Consider the following 16,874-nt stretch of genomic DNA (forward strand, 5'->3'; position numbering starts at 1 on the left):
TAAGAAATAACAAACAACATCATTTCAGTGAGCCCCAAATAGACTTCTACGAACCAATGTGGAGTGAAGTGAGTAGAACCAGGAGACAATTTTTACACTTTTAAAAATTTTATAAAGAAATAGAACTTTGAAAAAATTAAGAACTCTGATCAAAGCAACGATCAACCATATTTCCAGAGAATCTACAATGAAAAATGTTGCTTCTGGGCAGAGAGAGGTGATGGATACAAAGCTGAGAAAGAAACACGTTTCTGGACATGGATGCTGCGAGGACTTGTTTGTTTTTCTTGACTAGGTTATTTGTTATAATGATTTCTTCTGTTTTTAATAGGGGAGGAGGCAGAAGCTGAGGAAGGGGGACTAGTAATAATGATGACAAAAAAGAAAAGAAAAGAAGGTCATTAAAATATCTCAAAAAATAGACCAAAGACAACAAAAGTAAGCATAGAGTGGTGGAACAGCTTTGAGAGCCATGTGATGAATTTATTGTCCACTTTTTAAAAACAGTAGATATGCACAGATATGTATATGTAATATAAATGTATACTTTTAAAAGTAGCTGCATACATATGCAGTCCTCTTTTTCTTTTGTCTTTCTCTACATATAGAAATGTTCATTTTTATTTTAGCGTTTGTTGAGTTTGAAACTAAATAAAGAGTTAATGAGCATCTAGACAGGTAAGAAGTAGGGGCAACATGACTTTAACAAGAACGGATAAGACCAAGCTAAACTTATTTCTTTTTCTGAGTGATTACATAGGCTTTTAGATCAGAGGAATGCTATATGTAGAGTTTAGCAAGCCATTTAACAAAATCTCTCAGGCTATTCTTATAGACAAAAGAGAGAGCCGCTGCTTAGACAATTAAATGGATTTCAAAATGATTAAATAGTTGGACTCAAAGGGTATTCTCTAGTCTTTCACTGTCATTTGGGAGTTGGGTGGGGTTATAAGCATTTATATAGATAGCATCTGCTGGGTTCCAGGCAGCATGCTACTTTATAAATATTATCTAGCTTGATCCTCACAATAATCCGTGAAAGTAGGTGCTGTTATTATCCCCATTGTACAGTTGATGAAACTGAGGCAATAAAAGGGTATTTACCCAGAGTCACACAAGACTCAGTGTCCAAGGCCAAATATGAACTCAGGTCTTCCTGAGGCCAAGCCCAGCATTCTATCTGCTGTACTGTCTAGTGGCTGCATAATTTAGCAGAAGGTTTTTAGCACTCTGGGTATGGTTTGGCTTAACTTTCTTTTATCAGTGTCTTGGATGAAGGCATAAATAATATAATTATTAAACTGGGATAACTCAAATGAAAAAGACAACAGGACTGTGATCTCACTCTTTCAGAAGACTTCACCTCTCACAGTTAAGATCATATTTAATCTTTTGGTAACTCAGGTGTATTGACTCACATTTAAAACGGAATATTTATTTCTGAGCATCAGGTTTTAAGGGGGAAATGAATAAAAATTTTAAAAAGAAAGGATAAAGATGAGAAGACACTGAATATACTTACAACAGCTCATACCTAAACTATTAAAATAATCTACTGAAGCTGAAAAATGCAAACTGGATAAAGGAAGACATTGACATAGATTATAGTATCTTTACCTAAAGTTTAGCTGATGTAAACCAGTCACAACAAGGAAGCTTTTGGCTTCTCCAGAAACTACTTCAGTAACAAAAAATCATCTTTTCAAACGGAAGTATGGTTAGCCAAGAGCAGTACAATGTACAATATAAACTTGTTTGTAAAACATTAAGGAGGAGAACAGTAGAAGATTACAAGTACTACTGCTTTATAAAATATTGATTGCAATGGAGGAAAAAAAATCTGCAGAAAGCTTGGCATGAAACCTAACTAATTCAGATCATCTCCTAAGCATTTAAAAATGAGGACACAAACAGATCCTTCAGCATTTTTATAACAAATTTTTTCATCATTGATTATAATAGAACAAGTATGTTTTTAACACTTTAATTAGACTTTTAAGGAAGTAGAAATTGTATTAAAGAAGATAGGAAGAATAGTTGGAATAGAACAAGGACACGCCAAAGAAATTCATGCTAAAGGCAACATAGTTTTTAAAAACATTGAGAATTAATTTTTAAGATTTCTGGAAAAGGGTAAGGTATTAAATAATTAGAAAAAATCACTGAGTAATATTATTACTATGAAAAGGACAATCAAGGAGATATCTACTAACTACTGTTTATTCTCTCATCTCATAATTTTTTTAGAATGATCTTCATATGTAATAAGGATATCCTTTATGAAAAAAAGGAGAAGGAAATTGGGAAGTCTCTGTAAGTGATTTTCTATAGTAGACCATATCTATGGAACAAAACAGTTAACTGGAAAATTGGAGATAATATAGAATCCTACCATGCTTATTGTTCGATGGCTAATACAAAAAGAAAGATTTGACTCAGAAAAGCAAAGAGTAACCTTAACTGCTATTCTCCAATGTAATGTCAAGAAGGTGTGGGTAAATATTTAACAATTAGCTCTTTGGGGGGAAAGTGCAAGCACAGCACACTTTTAAGTTTAAACTATATTGCAAACATTTTCTTTATTATTTTCTTCAGCCCAGAAATCAATGAAATAACAAATCAAGCCCTGATTTATAGTATTTGCCAATTTCTGATGTGTAAATGATCATACTGAAAATTTAATAATCAGGTCTTGAAAGTCAGGATGAGCTGGCTCCAACATACTCCTGAATGTCTCTCCTGTACTTGACAAAATAGACAAGATGCTGTAATATATGAAACCACACCACTGCAAGTGCTTCCTATTTTAGAAATAGCTGGGTTCACGTGAAGGTTGGCACCACTTTGTGCCATAAAATTCACCTGACTTTATCATTACAATCTGTCCTTTGTTCTACCTTACTATTCTGGAAAACACTGGATCATTTAACCCAGTTTCAAGAAAATTTATCATGCATAGAAGAGTAACTCTGTTGAGCATGTCACAACTATGCCTATTAACTTCATAAAAGACATTATACATCATTTAGGTGTAGCTTAGAAAACAGTGTTTAATATTGAGTACTTACTATAGATTATAGTCTATAGTAGGTGATCCTTCCAAATTCCTACTGCTTTGCTACTAAATAATTCTTTCTAGTTTGCATCTAAATGATATATAATATCTTTTATGAAGGCAACAGGCATGGCTGTGACATTTTCAAAGTGGTGCAGTCTGCATTTAATTCATGGAACAAGAGCCAATACATCAGAGTAAATTGGATAAGAAGTTAATAATAAAAGCAGCTTTGATAAGAAATCAATCTTCTATATTTTGGGTAAAGCCTTGTTTATAAAACCATTTACTGTGATACATATACTAGAAGATTTTGTCCTTGCAGGGGATTTCCAAAAGCAGGTAACTGTTCTTATGGACCACGATTCCACACGACAGATGAAGATGCTTTTGTTGAGGGCGGTCCTCTACCTATATGATAGATAAGTATATATTAAAATGGTTATAACTGATTTGTTTTACCTTGAAAATGTTCAGATACAGTCTCAACATTAAACTGAATCTGTTTTCTAAGGACTAGCATAGGTAAATATGGAGAGACATGTCAACACTAGGCTGGCTCCTTGGTGATGAAATCAGCCACGGTAATAACCCATGGAATACAAAGAAAAATACACAGTGTCTCTCAGCTTGTACACCCCCTTTCCACTTCTGTATCAATGCTGCCAGAATGGTGAAAATGGGACAGAGAATGATAATGATCACATGGTTTTTACACCGTCTCTAACTTGGCTATTGATATGCTATATGTGATAAATGAGTCATGTGAATGGAAGAACTAAATTATTCCAATTTTGGGATTCTTATTATAAACAAAATCAGAAGAAAGAATTTGATGGTTGGCCATGTCCCTTTAGCAAGTGCCCTTTATGACAATGGCAAGGCTTCATAGGTAGGCATGAATAGCTTATGATCTCAATGTCAGAGGGAATAAATATCCAAATGGTTGAGATCATAGATTCATTTGAATGTTTGATTTGAGAGCTCTTCTTGAGGTTCTAGAGGTTAGTTACAATATCAATGATATTGTTTCCTATTCCTATTTTCATTATCCTGTTGTCATTATAGATGCAGTCTATTTTCTATTAAATGCAGATTATATGTAGGACCATACTAGTGTGTGCATATCTGAGGAGATAGCTTGGGGTCAGTCAATCTATTAGTAGATCAATTGCCTGTGATGAAAATTGACTCTCAGATCATTTCTGAGGCTGTTTCCTTTTTATCAGTAGAAAGAACAAAGCTGTTATATCAACTGTCACATCCCAGAGGCCATGAAGAGACACTGAAGGGTTTTGAGCACAGGAATATGGTGAAATTGGTGTTTTAGAAGATTAATCTGGCAACAAAACATAGAATGGGTTGACAGGGAATTGAACCTGAGAGATCCAATTGAGAGACTATTGTAATAATCCAGGCATGAGATGATGAGGGCCTTAGCCAGGATGGTGGCAATTCAAATAGAAAGGAAAGCATGGATTTGAGAGACTTTATGAAAAAAAGGATCAGAAGAATTTAGAAGAGAGGATTGGGGTTGAGGAAGATAACAGCCAAACGTAACTACAAGACATTAATTTTCCAGGATCCTCCCCTACATTGTATTCTTGGGGGGGTGACTGGTAATATCCAGGCTCTCTAATAGCCTAGACCTCTAGTTCTCTGCCTAGAGGTCAACAAAAGCTATTCCTACATGCAGATTCTTTAGGTTTAGAAATGTACCATTGGAAGGTGCATTTATGTCACTAGGGAGCACTAGGGTATGGTTGCCAAAGTCTGAGTCTCCTGTCCTACACTTCTTGTAACTAGGGCTACAATGCCCTGCCACCGTACAGACAGAGTGGCTATAGCTGGAGACAGCAAAGTGTATTTGAAGGGAAATTATCTCAACCCCCTTGATAATCATGCCTTGTATGTGCTAGAATACATTTATGCAAACTATCTCTGTCCTCTATAGGAATGTATATTTGGGGATGGGTTTGTAGGTGAAGGTGGAGAATTGGGCTCACTAATATTAAATAATAGGCATCTGTGGTACTATGGTATTACAAACTTATCCATGGAGATACTTAAGGAAATTTGCATACAAAGATACAATTTCTGCAGTTTCTCCCTGGAGCCTTCCAACTGGCTTCTGTTTAGCATAATATAAAATATGCTTCAAGAGCAAAATTGCTGCCTAGCATTTTAAAACAGAATTTAGGCTTTGGGATTAGGCAGCAGAAGATGCATAATTTGTATCCATATAATTCTTTCTATCCCATAGTCACAAAGCAATTCTTCTCGTCACTATTTCTGACAATTCTTGTATCAGTTAATTAACTAGTGATTGTCATTATTTCCTTTCCTTTTACAAGTGGAGAGATTGGTGCTCAACTTCTGACCACACTTCACTGAGCCCGTTCTAAAGCTCATTTTTTATTTATTCTTTAAGTATCAACTTACTTATTTATCATTTCTATAAATGCAAATGAGGAAGGGCCTCCTTAGTTTTCAGGTTCCCATGCAAAAAAAAAGAATGTAAATGGGTCCCACACATTGCTTTAGTGGCAGGAGTACAGAGCACAGGTTCTCATCTCAGCCTTACCCCCTCCTAGTGTTTTCTTGAGTGTTTGCTTTATTGAAGTTTCAAGGTCATTTTCATAGCCCTGCCAATAGCTATCTGCCAGGGTACAATGAGAGTTAATGGAAATTCACTGACATGAACCCAATTATCAGGAGGGTTTGGGGCACTTCTTATTAAAAAGTGAGGTGAAGAGAGTGTGGAAAGAAGACGGAAAGGCTCTTTTGAGTTTAGCTGGGCCTAAAGAACAAGACAGGTCAAGAAATAGTGTTCATCTCCCAAGAATGGAGGCTGGGGAAGATTTGTAAAATAAGGGTAACATTCCATTTGAGAAGAAGCCACAACAGCAGATGACAGCTCCAGCAAGCCAAAGCAGTAGCACCTCAGCAAGAAAAAAAAAAGCAACAAATTGCGGTTTTGGAGGCAGAAAGGATCAGTCACTCAGTAGGTAGAGTAGAGCTGGAGAAAAGCATTGCTTATTACTGGGGGACGGATGTTCCACTGCAGTGCCACAGTGTAAGGAGAGGTGTTTGAGTCATCTCGGAAATGTGCCCTGTCCCACTTGTGAGGGTGTGAGCAGGACAGAGAATGATTCTGCTACTTCTTTTCCTTTGTGATTTACTCTGAGAGTCTGTCAAAACTAAGAGCATTGTGTTTTGTCTTACTGGTTCCTGCTTTGCTTGTTGGGCCAGAATGCCTCAGATATATTCATGCACTGGCTGAAGTCATAGTTGCATAACTATGGTTACCCCCAAACACTCTATCAATAACATGGAAATCATACCACATGAAAAAATGATTTTCCATTTCCAAGACTGGCCTAAGGTAAATGAACTATTCATTATTTTTTCCTCTCTGTTAAGAGGGTGTATTAGAGGAAGAAAATGCTTATGAGCTTATAGCGTCATTGATATTTAAGGCCAAGATGGAGGTATATGGATATATGTATGTGGGGGGTATGTAAGCATTTATGTGGTACCTACTGTGTGCTGGGCACTGTGATAAGAACACTCCAAATCTTATCTCATATGAGCCTTACAACAACCCTTTGAGGTTGTTACTGTTATTACTTCCATTTTTACAGATGAGGAAACTGAGGCAAACAGAAGTTAAGTGACTTGACCAGAATCCTACAGCTAGTAATGTCTCAGACTGTATTTGAACTCAGGTCTTTCTGACTCAAGGCCCAGTGCTCTATCCACTGCTTTACCTGCCAGGCCTTTCCTCATGGACTTGATTATCACCTCACAACTTTATAGTGAGTGAGATGTCTTTCTAGTGTTATGGAAGAAATGCATCCTTTCTGAGTTAATGTGATAGAAAACTGCTGCTGAAATTGATCTACCACAATGCAGAAATCGTAGAGGTTAAAAATCTAAGTTTTATTTTGCTTAAGCCCAGGTTTAAGTCTCAGAGAAAAATAATAAACCCACACAAGATTAGGATTCTAATAAGGCCTCTTATAGATAAAATTACATCAAGGTGACAGACAAAGAATTCTTTTACATATTGTAATCTCATACATTCCTCTTAGGTCATAAAAGTTGTAGAAAAGATAGATTCAGAGATCCATGCTTCCTTCGATGTTATATAAATTGAACAAACTTAGTTAAACAGAGTCATAATCTCACATATCCCCTAAGGAAACAAACTTAAGGAAACAGACTCTCTAGGCAAATTAAATCAAGTACTGAGTTTGCAAAATCCTGCAGTTATAAAACTACAAACCTAAATTTTAAAGAAGTCACAGTGAACTAATTGATAGAAAGGGATTTACATATCATGAAAACTTAGTGGCAAGAAAATTTTTCAACAGATAAGATATTTTTGGAAGGTTTTAAAGATGCAATATTCCCTTATCTCTCTCATTCAGTTTCTTATTTCAGGAATGTCAAAGTCTTCCCTTAACAGTATTATCCTATAAGTCAGGTTTTAGGCCAATGAGGTGAATATTAGCAGAAGACAGGCTCTTTGTTATCAAAAATTGCATAAGGAATGCCCCCAAACCCTAAACAATAACAATTAATAAGAAGAAATAAAAAAATTCCTATAATAATGGAAAGTCTCATATTTACTTTTCCTGCAGTTTTATCTACAGAGGATGAAGATGGAAGTATAAGAGGAGAGGAACAGGTAGGAACAATGAGTAAAAATGAAGAAGAGGAATCAGCTATTTCCCTTATTTCTCTCTACCTTGAATAGTGGATTAAGGTCAGATTTAATATAGGTCATTATTGCCTTACTTATCTAGACACAGAAAACATCCTTAAAATGATGAAATCCTTATGAACAATTTACATTGTGCCACTTGCTTATTTCTGGGCCTCTTGTGCCACATCTTTGGTCCTGTTATATCCCAGAAGTATTAATACAGTTATATGTTTTCCCTGTCAACTAGGTTGGTGAGGGTATGCAGAGGTTGGTATGATATAGTAGAGAGAGCATTGCATAATCTCGGGGAACTCATTTCATTATGATGGGCATCATTTTTTTCTCCTCTTTAAAATGAGGACATTGATGATCTGTAAAATCCCAAACTTTCTGTTCTAAGCTATCACTTCTCTCCTCAAGCTTTCCACAATATATCTACTTCCCCACCCCCATCCCCTGCCCCTGAGGATCTTACCTCATTCTTTACTGAGAAAATAGGGTCATTCAACTTAGTCTACCTCTTCTTTTGTCCTTTATATCTCAAAACCTCTTGAAATCAAAACTAATTCTCTCATCCTTTTGGTCATTCTTTGAAGTGAAGGCCTTTCTTGACAATTCCAATACTTTGATCCCATGCCCTCTTATTTTTTTCTAGCAGATTGCCCCCCTAATCATTCCATCTCTCTTTATTCTTAAATCTCTCTCTATTCTCATTCTTTCTTTGTTTCCAATAAACATGTCCAGGTCTCTCTTATCCTTTAAAAACTCTGACTGTACCCAACCATCCCCTTAAGCTATCATGCTACATTTTTCTCTCCCTTCTATATTCAGCTCTTAGGGAAAAAAAAAACAGTTGTCTACACTCAATGCTTTCATTTCCTCTCTTCTCATTTCCTTTTTAACCATTTATAGTCTGGTTTCTGACCTCATCATTCACATCAAACTACTTTTTCCAAAGTGACCAAGTCAATGACCCTATATTAAATCTGACCTTAATTCACTGTTCAAGGTAGAGAGAAATAAATAGGGTCCACCATAAAGATGGGCCTTCATCTTCAAGACAGGCTTTATGAAGATGGAAATGTAAGAGGAGGGGAACAGGTAGGAATCACTAAAGTAGAGATGAAGAAGAGGAATCAGCTATTTCCCTTATTTCCTATGGCCTTTTCTTAATTTTCATCCTTCTTGATTTATATGCAGCATTTGACACTATTGACCATCATCTCCTCTTGGATAGATAGACAGACCATTTATTAAGAGCTTACTATGTATATTAAGCACTAGAAATACAACTTCAAGAAAGGACAATTGCTACCCTCAAGGAATTTACATTCTAATGGGGAAAGACAACACATAAAAGATAGCTAGTAGTGGGATCAGGGAGGGAGAAATTGGAGGAAGATGTGGCATCCATGCAGGGTCAAGGTAAAAAAGTCTAAAGAGTCAGGAGCAGATCTGGGAGAGAAGAGATTATGGATAGCCTTGGCTATCTCCAAACACCCCATGAAATGGTGTTTCCAGTCTAGAACTCACTCATTTGAGTAAGGTGTTTTAGGGATGAAAATATCTCCAAGGTGAGAGGTTGCGGGAGCAAAGGTTGGCAAGACTGAAGAAACAAGGAGAGGAGATACTGTTTTTTCTACGGGTTTTTGTGACACTGAAATTTCTAGGTTCTCTTTCTGCCTGCTTGACAAGTACTTATCAGTCTTTTTTTCTGCTGGATCATCATTCATATCCCTTCCCTCTAACTGGATATATCCCAAGGCTCTGTCTTGGGCCCTCTTTTTTCTATGTATTCAAACTTCGTGATATCATAAACTTCCATGACCTTGATTTTCATCTCTGTACAGATCTATATAGCCAGCTCTAGTCTCTGTCCTAAGCTCTAGTCCTGCTAACTGGATATATCATAGACATGTCAAACTCAATTCATTATCTTACCCTCTCAAACTCCTTCTTTATTCTGAACTTTCTCTATTTCTATTTCTCCTACTAGCTATGTGACCCTAGGCAAGTTACTTAACCTCTCTGGGCCTCAGTTTCCTCATTTGTAATATGAGGTCAGACTTGAAGATCTTTATGATCTCTTTCAGCTCCATAACCCTTTGACTGATCGTTCCAATTACCTAGGTTCATAGCCTGGGTATCATCCTTGACTCTCCAGTCTCCTGTATCTCACATACTCAAGCAATTTCCATATCTTTTCTTTTCTACCTTCACAGCACATCTTGCCTCCATCTAATTAATCCTACTCAAAGAGATAATACCCTAGTTCAGGCTCTCATCACATTTCTACTTGACATCTGTAATAACTTCCTAATAGTGTTTTCTGCCTCATCTCTCCTCTCCTCAATCCATCTCTACATGCCTACCAGAATGATTTTACCAAAGTACAAAGTTTTCTGCCACTCCCCTTGATCAATATCTCCAGTGACTCTATTACCTCCAGGATTCAGTATAAACTCCTTGGTTTAATATTTAAAAACCTTTCCAACTTGGCCTTAACCTACCTTTCCACATTTCCAGCCTTATCATTTATTCTCCTTCACATACTCAAAAGTTCAATAAAACCATACTGATTACCATTATTTATATCTCCTCTTTTCATTCCTTTTCACTGGATGTCCTCCATGACTAGAATGCATTTCTTCCTCCCCTTTTAGAATTCTTAGGTTCCTTCAAAACTGAAGTCTAATACCACCTTCCTGATTTCTGCCCCACTTCCTTCCTAGATGTAAGTTCTTTCCTCCTGGCAAAATTGTGTGTGTGTGTGTGTGCATTCTCTGAAGAACTTCGGAACTGATTGTGAGACACAGGAGACACTGGCACAGAACTATTCAGCATTGTGTGCCTGCATCAAAAAAGGCCTTGTGCTGTATGAGCAAAGTAGAATTGCAGTAGCTCAAAAGAAATTTGAGATGCACAAATTCAGAGACACCTCCAGTTCAAAAGTTCAGATGCACTATATGTGCCCAACCTTCTGAGCTCATATTGGCTGATCAACCACAGTGAGGCACGCTGTACCTTGGCCCCAACATAGGGACATCATTTTGGTCCTGTCTGAGCATGAAGGCCAACAATCAACCATATACGTATAAGATGTCTCCCCTATATAATAAGAAAACCTCAAGGACAAGGAGTGTTTCATTTTTCCTTTTGAATCCTCAATACCAAGGACAGTGCCAGGCACATGGTAGTTACTTAACAAATGTTAATTGATCAATGTCTTTCAGCCTTAAATCTTATGATAACATCAAGCATATTTTCATCTGTATGACAATCCCTGGGTCCAGTTCAAGTTTCACTCCCTGTTGAAAGCTTTCCCATTCTCACTCATAATCATTTTCCCTCCTTCCAGCTTTCTCTTATGTCACTTATTTTTTGGGATGCTCCTTTTTGAGATTTATCAAAAGCTACGTAGTTTGCTAAAAGTTTTGTGTTTTTCTCCCCCCTACCCTCACCCTGGCCACTGCCTTGCAGAAGTTTCTTGAAGTCAGAGATCATGTCTTACACTTATTTTGTACCCATTCTGGTTCTAGTACAGTGTTGGGTTGGGTACCTAGTTGGTGTTCAACAAATACATTTGAGCTGGGTTGAATGTTAAATCAGGGAGGTGGCAAGATGGATGCCTGTTATCATAGTGGTATTTTCATATAATGGGGGCAGCTAGGTGATACAGTGGATAGAGCACCAGTGCAGGAGTCAGGAGTTCGAATCTCACCTCAGACACTTGACACTCACTAACTGTGTGACCTTGGGCAAGTCACTTAACCCCAATTGCCTCATCCTGGGTCATCTCCAGTCATCCTGATGAATATCTGGTCACCGGATTCAGATGACTCTGGAGGAGAAATGAGGTTGGTGACCTGCACAACACCCTCTCACTCAAAACAAAGTCAAGTGCAAGTCATGTCATCATTTCTCTGATGGCACGGTCTTCTTCGGCAACAAAGGAGGAACACACATATAACAGTAACTCAGTAACTAGTTGGTTGATTTTGAATTATTGTTTTGTTGATTGTCTAGACTTAATAAAGTGGTGGAGCAAATGTTAATAATGCTGGTTAAACTTTTAAAAAGGTATTATGCTTACAGTTTTCCCTTGCAGAGTCAATTGTTAAATATTTACTAGCATATTCCGTACAGGTAGTATCCTTCCAAGGGTTTAGGGGACTTTAAGATTTCTATTCCTTTTCTGTTGGAGGTGGGCATTGAGGTAGTTGTACTGCTGAGCTACTGGGAAGCTTCATTGTTCCTACTGATGCTTTCTCTTGGAGTTTTGCTTATTTCCTTTTTCTTTCCTTCTTTCATCTGATTATTTAAGTCTATTCCTTTTTTTCCCCTCTCAGTCAAATACATTTCTTATTTCTCTTCTCCATTTTTGAAGACTCCTTGACCACGGACAGACAAAAAAGCAAAAGTCAAAGTAATACTCCATGATGTGATATTCCTTATACCTGCATAGAAAATCAGGCAGATATATTTCTCTAGGGGTGTATGTGTATTACTATACGCTTTTCTTTTATGTTTACAGATCTTGTTTGGAGGTTATTTCAAAGTCATGAATAAAATGTATTTCTGAATTGTGATACTCTGATTGAAAGGCAGCACTGATAAAAAAAAAAAGCAACCTGTATCAAGTGACAGGCAAATCTTAAGAAGTTCTGCTTATTTTGGATAACTCTCCCAAAGTTCCAATGCCCATATTCAAGCTTTTTGATTTTCTTCCAATTCCTGGAAGTGGCCTTCATCTTTCGACTCCCTGAGGAAAAGATAGCTTGCAGCTATATGGGTTTCTCTGCATTCACTCTTGCAAGCATAGCCAGGGATTTGGATTTTTATCTTTGGATTTGGGAAGGAAACTCATTCTCTATTGCACCTTGAGCCATGGAATATATCAGTCACTACAGCATATTGATTTCCTCAACTTCTTCAAATGAGAAAGTGTCTCCTGAATAATAAAAAGGTTGCTTTTGGCACACTTGCAGAATAGCAATATTGCTCAGCATCTGTGAGTAGAATAGTAATGTCTTAAGTGTTCTTCATCACAACAGACAGTCCTCAATAACGTTTCCACATCTCCAAGGCCAAGTGCAGTTTCATTCAAGGCTATTGAGGCGCATCATTTTTACTAAAGAGCTGTATGTAAACAAATTATTCGTAAATTGAGACTATTGACTGGTTTTTGACTTGTATCATCCTTTCAGAGATCTGCTACCTTGTTTCTGGCTGACTTCCAGCTGGTAAAACTCCCATTTTCATTTTAGTCCTCTTTTACCTGCCCCACACACAGCCTTACCACCTCCCCCCCACACCCCCACTGTCACACAGCCTCTCAATGAGTAGTTTATAATCTAAGAACAAACACAAATAAATGAACCACATCTAGCTTGTTAGGGAAATGCTGAAATGTTTTTATAGAGAGGTATTTTTTTTTGGTTTTGTTTGCATTTTTTTTTTTTTTAGAATGAGCTCTATTACACTCTATTTTGGCTATTGGGAACAGATTTATATTGCAAATTACTAACATAAGTATCAAACAGGACCACCAGGAGCCCATGTGAGCAGTATAATGCACCTACAGCAAATTTATTGTTTTTTATTGAGTTTGCAAAGCACAAAGAGATTTATTTATTCATAGAAGGCATTGTAGCTGCAATTCATTTAGATTTCTACCAATGAATAGATGATACCTTGTATTAGGGTAGCAAAGTCCAATTGCCTAGATTTTTCTCAAGTCTGGGTAACTGGGACTCAGAGTTTGTAATATATGATATAGTTTTTAGTGCCTTTTGTATAAAGTTAAAACTTTTTATACAAGTCTATCTTTCCCTCTTTCTATATGCCCTCATAATTTCCTCCCTTCCCACCAGAAAAGATACTCTTTGAAATAAACCTTATATAGGAGTCTGGTGACCTTACACAGCCCTCCCTCACTCAAAACAAAATCAAGTGCAAGTCATGTCATCATTTCTCTGATGTCATGGTCCTCTTTGAAAACGAAGGATGAACACAAACAATATAGCAACTATCTCCAAGTAAAATAGCTTCATGTTCCTTCCTTCAAAGTTCTGTTTGTTTATAGGTCTGTTTTTGTTTTTGTTTTGATTTGTAGAATGGCTTTGAATTTAAAATGGAGAGAAGAAAACTTCCTATATAAGGACTCTGTGTCCCCAGAAGACTTTTGATGGCAGGTCTGCTCTTATGCTACTATACCTTCTAGAAGAACGGGCAGCAAAAAGTATATTTATTGGAAAAAGTGACTTCTAAAAGTGACATCTCACAGGGTTAAGTGCAAAGTGCTCATGTTAATCACTATGAGAAGAGACTCTAGAGGAGAGAAATATGGTATGTAGAAGTAACATGGAAGGAGAAATAAAAGTACTTGAAAGTAACATGGTTTCAACAGGGATGTGCTTGAGCCAGCTCATACTGGTTTGTCTGAGTTGATCCTTAAGTTTTCAGTGTTTTTTTTTATAGCTTGGAAATTGGCAAATGCTACAAAACAGGGCTTGAATTATTGTTTTGTTGATTATCTAGACTTCATAAAGTGGTAGAGCAAATGTGAATAATACTGGTTAAACTTTAAAAAAGGTATTATGCTTAGTTTTCCCTTGCAGAGTCAGTAGTTAAATATTTACTAGCACACCCCATAAAGGTAGTATCCTTTAGGATACAAGGATGTAGGGGACTTTAAGATTTGTATTCCTCTCCTGTCAGAGGTGGGCATTGATGTAGTTGTAATGCTGATTTCCTGGGAAGTTTCATCGTTCCTACTGATGCTTTCTCTTTGGAGTTTTGCTTATTTCCTTTTTCTTTTCTTCTTTGATCTGATTATTTAAGTCTACTCCTCTTTTTTTCCCCTCTTAGTCAAATAGATTCCATATTTCTCTATTCCCTTTTTGAAGACTCCTTGACCATGGACAGACTATACCTCTACATGAGAATAGATCAAGTCAAAATTCCTGGTCAGCAGCTTTGAATTCCTAATCCTGAAAATTTATTGTTACAATGAAAGGCAAATTACTCTAACAACATTCTCCCTCTGGACTGACTTTGTGGCAGGGTCAGGCTGTAGGGCTGGGAAGGATTGGATGAACCTTGTCATTTTTGGTGTATTTAATAAAATGTGGTAATTTCCCTAGATCACAGGTGATGGGGAAGCTTACTGCTGGTGTAAATTCTCAATATTATTGTATGTGCAGCTTACTCAAATTAGTTTCCTTAATATGACCTTGAGGTTTCAGTGACTGAATCAGCAAGTGATTCGGGAAGGATGGAGTAGAGAATGGGGTTGATGGATAAGAAATAACAATTGACAGATACCTAACCGGTTTTAATAGAAAAGGGGTGGGGTGCTGGATAATTGAGACTGCACTTGCAGGACATACGCTCTTGATGGAAAAGAAATCTGTCATCTCTTGGAACATATAACTTGTTACATGTGAAAGATTAAGTCAAATAAGGTAAAGCACAGGAAGAAAAACAGTGACGGAAATGTCTAGTAATTCACACAAAAAAGTAACAGAAAGAGAAGCAGTAACAATAGCTACGAATTCAGAAATCACCCTGTACAAATGTGAAGAGTATGGACGATAAACAAAATAAGCAGCAAGGTGGCACAGTTAGATAGAGGTCTGAACTTGGAGTCAGGAAGACTCCTGAGGTTTAATCCTGATACTTACTAGCTGTGTGACCCTGGACAAATCACTTAACATCTGTCTGCCTCAATTTACTCATCTGTAAAATAGGGATAATAACAGCACCTCCCTCCCAGGGTTGTTGTGAGGATCAAATGAGACATTTGTAAAGGATGTTGCAGACTTCAAAGTGCTATATAAATACTAGCTACTAAAGTGAATTAGCAATTTTAGTTCAGAGTGCTAAATATGTTCTCATACATAAGATTTGGTGGAATACAAGCCATGACTAAATAAGGCAATGCAATATTTTCTTAAAAAAAAGATTAGCTAAAAGGCATATTCAAGTGGTATCATTTCAAAATGATAGATCCCTATGTCAAAATCCACTTAAGAGCTGTATGCTGGGAGTTAAATAAAACATTCTTTTATCAAAAGCTCAAGAATAGTTGGGCAGCTAGGGGGTGCACTGGATAGAATGCCAGGCCTGGAAAATCTGAGTTCAAATCTGGACTTAGACACTTATTAGCTAGGTAACCCTGGGTAAGACTTAACCTTGTTTGCCTCAGTTTCCCCATCTGTAAAATGATCCAGAGACAGAAAAGGCAAATTACTCCCATTTCTTTGCCAAGAAAACTCAAATGAGGTCACAAGGAGTCAGATATGACTCAAATGACTGCACAACAATAACAATAATTAGGTCACAGCCATCTGTTATGCACCCCCAGCTAAGATCTTAAAGGCCAGCCCTATAAATCAGCAAAAGGAAATCTGAGCAATTAAGTTTTAGACAGGCTTATGGATAGGATGAGTCTGCTAGAAGTCCAACTATTCTAAGCAGCTTCAAATAGTAAAAGGTAATCAAGTGAAAGCAGCATTAAGAGACAGGAGACCTTTTTTCAGGCAATCGTACTGTCTCAGTTTTGCCACCATGGACTATGTCCTTAATCTTTCTTTTTCTCCTTTATTAAATTGGGCTGGGGCTGAACTGAACCTCAGTTTTCTCATTAAATTATAGCATGGAACAGAGAGGTACCGCTTGTCCAAGGCCACAGCTGCTGGTGACCTGCACTAGTCCTTGGTCTATATATCTATAACCAGATATTTTGGTTTGCCCCGGTTCATCACTAGGAAAGACTGCTCTCTCCTTAGAGGACTAAGTTTCCCATTCTCACACTTACAGAGTCTTTACCCCTACCCTGACATCCCAGGGAAAGTTGATAATTATGGTAATAATTACGACTATAGCAATTTTTCCTGGCATGTTCACTTTACTCTGCATTAGTTCATAAAAGGCTTCCCAGGTTTCTGTAAATCCATCTCTTTTATCACTTCTTATGGGACAATAATATTCCATTATACCATAATGTCATGATTTATTTAACCATATCCTTTTTGAAAGGCACCTACTTAGTTTCTAGTTCCTTACCATTATTACATAAAGAGCTCCTTTTATATTTTTGCAATA

At 37.1% G+C, this 16,874-nt stretch overlaps 1 long non-coding RNA gene across 1 annotated transcript in view; it reads right to left on the reverse strand.

Moving 5' to 3' along the window:
* Positions 1 to 3,286: 3,286 nt before the first annotated feature.
* The window catches only part of LOC140520532 (uncharacterized), a 94,989-nt gene continuing 81,401 nt past the window's right edge, over positions 3,287 to 16,874 (reverse strand). Inside the window, exon 3 of the long non-coding RNA XR_011972565.1 lies at positions 3,287 to 3,466. This is a non-coding gene — a long non-coding RNA (uncharacterized lncRNA). The remainder of the gene's footprint in view (positions 3,467 to 16,874) is intronic.

Source organism: Notamacropus eugenii, chromosome 1, assembly GCF_028372415.1.
Source record: "Notamacropus eugenii isolate mMacEug1 chromosome 1, mMacEug1.pri_v2, whole genome shotgun sequence".
Lineage (NCBI taxonomy): Eukaryota > Metazoa > Chordata > Mammalia > Diprotodontia > Macropodidae > Notamacropus > Notamacropus eugenii.